We start from the raw sequence: 5403 nt of genomic DNA, 5'->3' as shown, positions 1-5403 counted from the left end.
CAGTGTACCACTGTGATACCAAACCCAAGGTCCCATCAAGTCCCTGCCAGGATCTCTCGCTGACCCTGCCCATAGCGTACAGGCGTCGTACCACAGGCCTCACGCTAAACGTCAACAAGACACGTTCAACCGTGCGAATATCCACTTTGTTGTCTCTTTTCTCTCTCCGTTAACCACCCGAACACCGACGTGAATCGCGGAAGGCAAAGATTATGACCCTATAATCGATGACAGCGATGCCATTCCAAGTGCGAGAACACTGGCGCCAGCCACGCCACGGCTCATCCTCCCTCCCCCACCCCCCTTAAACCAGAAGTCCCCCTTCAAAGGGAAAGGCAGAAACTGGGTAACAAAGGAACATCTCACCCTAACCTAATGTTAGGGATGCAGACAACCGTCCAAGGTAGGACCACGATATATCAGCCGGCGTGGGGCATCGATAAGCAACCTAGAAGTTGGGCAGCGAACTCCAGGTCATATCTTAACTTGACTAAGGTGCACCCAACACAATTACTCAGAAGCGACCTCTTTGACCTCCAGATTAACCGGGCCTAAAATTCTTTGGATGCAACAAGGTCCCTGACATCGAGGTCTTAGTATTCCCTTGACATCATTGCCGATTCTCCCAACAAAATTTTTGATGTACACAAGGTCCCCGACTTTACCGCAGAACGGGCTCCTCCCTTTATTATAGCGCCGAGCATGGTACAAATACGTTACCCGAATATTATTCCTGGCCCGCTTCCAACTCTCACATAAGGTACTGGGGTTAATCCCCATGGGAAGAAGATCGTTAATACCCCACAGATTAGATAGAGGAGAACTGGGGGTATAAGCCAACATCAGGCTGGACGGAGTGGCTCGGGTAGCCTCATGTTTAGCCATATTAAAGGCCTGGTTTAGCCACGGTAAAGGAACATCCCAACTATCAGGAGAACGGGCATGATATATAATCAGGGCCTATTTAAGATTGCGACTTACCCGTTCGGCAAACGATGCCTTCGGATAATAAGGGGTCGTGGTGATATGCTTAATTCCATGTCTAAAATAAAAGGCTTTAAAGGAACAGGCTACAAAACCCCAGAGCATTATCACTCACCATACTCTTAGGAGGACCGAACCAAGAAAAAAACCCTAGATTACTGCTGTATGGTAATGTGGGCGGTGACTCCGCGAGTGCGGAACAACCATGAAAAACGTGAAAAGGCATCCACTACTACGAAAATATACCGCTTACCTTTAAGCGTGCCCGGCAAGGGTCCAATGTAATCAATAAATATTTTGTCGAGGGGATATTGCTCCCTATCAGCTTGGAGAAATCCTTTCCGTTTTCCAGAATCCGGTTTAGACCTTTTACACATTTTGTATTGCTTAACTAATTGTCGCATATCGCGATACAGCGTGGGCCAGTACAAGGTCTCGTGAATATACTGTAGGGTTTTGCAAATACCTAAATGGCCGCCTAAAACAGAATTATGGAAGTACAGTAGAGCGTCGATTATCCGAAGTAATTGGGGGACATGGGTGTTCGGAAAACTGGTTTGTTTGGATAATCGAACTGTGCATGTTTATTTGCCAAAACGAGATACTGTACAGTAAATTTATTCATAAAAACAGGCATCTCTTTTAGTATTACAAAGTAACATACAAAGGCAACTTCAGTAGGAATACATAGTATGTGGCACAGTTTATTAAACAAAAATATATACATTTTACATACGCATTTGCATGAACAATACACACAGTATACAAAATTAAAATTTTATAAAGTGGTTGCAGATTCACCTTCTTCTAACCTTTTAATAATCTCGTACTTGTCCCTCACAGAAAGGACAACACGTTTACGTTTCAGCATTTTGTATCGTCAAGTTCACTTCTTCACGTAGCAGCACACAAGTGGTCGTAACAGAGAACAGAAGGTGACTGTTTGCACCGTGAGAAGCTCTTCTAGGGGGCGCGCAATCCTTCAAACTGCGCGGAGCGGCACGCCTCAACTCTAAGCTGGCGCAGCTGTTGCTGTGAACAGATTTGATACTGCCGCTACTTCTACTGCCTGCGCCAAGCCGACAGAAGTGTGCTGATTGTTGAAACACAGAGACTGGCGGCTTGGCCCCATTAGAAGCAATGTTCCTCCAGCGGTGGCCCAGTGCGGCGACTACTGTGGGAAACTTGGTTTGGGAGTGAGGGGGATGATGGACGGTAGGGTGGGAGAGTAGCAGGTGCGAGCGAGTACACAGTTCGGTTAAGCGGTCGTTCGGTTGACCGACGATCGGATAATCGACGCTCTACTGTAATGGAATTCAGAAGGAAGGCATATCCTGAGTTGGCGATCAGTCCCTATTTCCTTACATAAAACACCTTGCCTCATACAATAGCCCTTCACGTCCTTTCCTGACTGCAATTTATTGTTAAGGGGTCCCCACTAAGGGTTCGAAGATTGCCTTTCCCTTAAATCCTGAAACAACTCCGGGACCTCCATCAGGACGGCATTTACTTCGTGATAGACTTTAGTCTGACCATTATCGTTCCATACTTCTCCCTTGAACGTCCGGCTTAAGGCGTCGGCGACAGTACTATTCATACCCCTAATATGCTTAACTTAAAAACGAAAAGCTGATATCCGTTCTGCCTCACCCAGCTAAGAGCCTGATTGTTGGTCTCCTAGATAAAAGGTTTATGCTCAAGGTAGAAGGCGAACTTTTCTAACGCAAATAGGACGGCTAATGCCTCACATTCATAGATGGAATAATTGCGTTCAGCCCGCATCTCGTGGTCGTGCGGTAGCGTTCTCGCTTCCCACGCCCGAGTTCCCGGGTTCGATTCCCGGCGGCGTCAGGGATTTTCTCTGCCTCGTGATGGCTGGGTGTTGTGTGCTGTCCTTAGGTTAGTTAGGTTTAAGTAGTTCTAAGTTCTAGGGGACTGATGACCATAGATGTTAAGTGCCATAGTGCTCAGAGCCATTTGAACCATTTTTGAATTGCGTTCAGCCCCAGACAATCGCCGCGAAGCATACGCAATCGGGCGTCTTTCTCCCTGGTGATCTTGGAGAAGACCAGCAACGACACCGGCATGTGAGGCATCCGTTTGAACCACAAAGATCTGCTTAAAATCCGGAACCGCCAATATAGGAGGATTTGTAATGGTAGACTTTATAAGTTCAAAGGATTTTCGCTGATCCGCCCCCCAGCTGAATTCAACCTTTTTGCTACGCAAGGCGTTTAGCAGGGCTGCCAATTCGGTGAAATTAGGAATAAAGTTTCGAAAAAAATTGGACATGCCAATAAAACGGGTAATTTCTTTCTTATCACGAGGGCAACGAAAGTCCCTCAAAGCCTAGGTTCGCTCTTGATCAATTTTAAACCCTTGGGCAGAAACGAGATGGCCCAAAAATGAAATCTCCGATTTACACAGGGTAATCTTCGATGGCTTGACAGTAAGGACGGCGGAGCGCAACCTCCCAAAAACTTGATCCAGGTGAGTTAGATGATCGGAGAAAGAAGAGCTATAAATCACCACGTCGTCGAGGTAATTATATACACACACAAATCTTAAATCGCCAAGTACGGCGTCTAGAAGACGAGATAGTACAGCAGCTCCAGTTGCCAATCCAAAAGGTACCCGATTGTATTCGTACAAATTCCAATCAGTACAAAAGGCTGTGATTGGTTTAGATGATTCGGCCAAGGGTTTCTGATAATAAGCTTGATTTAGGTCCAAGACGGTAAACACCGTACCACTGCGGAACCAAGTAAAATAATTATGTAAATCGGGTAACGGAACAGATTCCAACACAACCTTTTTATTGTGAGCCCGATAATCAATAACTGCCCTGAAATCCTCCCCTTGCCCTTTAGGGACTAAGAAGATAGATGACGCATAGGGAGAAGTAGAAGGGCGAATTACACCCTGCTTTAACATCTGCTCAATCTCTTCCCTTAAAATCTTCATTCTGGGCGTGGAAAGCCTGTATGGCACATGTCGGACCGCGGCATCATCAGTAAACAAAATGGTATACTCGATCCTATTAGTAACCCCCATGTCATCAGACAACACATCAGGGTAACGTCGAATAATCGGCTCAATCTGCTCCACCTACTCCGGACTAAGATGACCAACGTCCACATGAAGGTCGTCCTTGCCCATGAAATTCACAACTGTAAAATGCCTACAAGAACAAAGGGCAATTTTATTAGCATGAGAAAATTTAAAGTGAAAGGCTCCACCCACATAATCAAAATAAAGCCCAGTATACTGCATGAAATCGCAGCCAAGCACTAAAGGGTATTCAAATTTCTAGCGATAAGAAAAGACATCGGCCAAGAAAATCCTCCAATCGAAATACTACCACGAACCTCCCCAATTAGAGGTAACTCATGCCCATCGGCGACACGACATCTTATACTGGGGGGTCGTGGAAGGGATACCTTACACAAATGCTGATACTCAAGGGACCATTGATAATCAATTAACGACACCGTACTTCCCGAGTCCAGTAAGGCACAAACGGGTTCTTTACCCAATGAGGCACAAACAAAAGGAGGAGAAAGGTCAAACGCGACATCTTATAAGAATAAGGAGTATAATTGACTTTTCTCGAGATTAGAAATCTACTCTGTAGGAATCAGCATGGTTTTCGAAAAAGACGATCGTGTGAAACCCAGCTCGCGCTATTCGTCCACGAGACTCAGAGGGCCATAGACACGGGTTCCCAGGTAGATGCCGTGTTTCTCGACTTCCGCAAGGCGTTCGATGCAGTTCCACACAGTCGTTTAATGAACAAAGTAAGAGCATATGGACTATCAGACCGGTTGTGTGACTGGATTGAAGAGTTCCTAGATAACAGAACACAGCATGTCATTCTCAATGGAGAGAAGTCTTCCGAAGTAAGAGTGATTTCAGGTGTGCCGCAGGGGAATGTCGTAGGACCGTTGCTATTCACAATATACATAAATGACCTTGTGGATGAGATCGGAAGTTCACTGAGGCTTTTTGCGGATGATGCTGTGGTATATCGAGAGGTTGTAACATGGAAAATTGTACTGAAATGCAAGAGGATCTGCAGCGAATTGACGCATGGTGCAGGGAATGGCAATTGAATCTCAATGTAGACACGTGTAATGTGTTTCGAATTCATAGAAAGAAAGATCCCTTATCATTTAGCTACAATATAGGGATCACAAATTTAGCGTTGGAGGGCAGTGTGGAGGGTAAAAATCGTGGAGGGAGACCAAGAGATGAATACACTAAGCAGATTCAGAAGGATGTAGGTTGCAGTAGGTACTGGGAGTTGAAGGAGCTTGCACAGGATAGATTAGCATGGAGAGCTGCATCAAACCAGTCTCAGGACTGAACACCACAACAACAACATAGCAGGTCAGCAACTGGAAGCAGTTAATTCCATAA

The sequence above is a fragment of the Schistocerca americana genome, chromosome 4 (genome assembly GCF_021461395.2).
Source record: "Schistocerca americana isolate TAMUIC-IGC-003095 chromosome 4, iqSchAmer2.1, whole genome shotgun sequence".
In the NCBI taxonomy this organism is placed as follows: domain Eukaryota; kingdom Metazoa; phylum Arthropoda; class Insecta; order Orthoptera; family Acrididae; genus Schistocerca; species Schistocerca americana.
The sequence above is the reverse complement of the archived record's forward strand: the minus strand, read 5'-3'. Positions refer to the sequence as shown.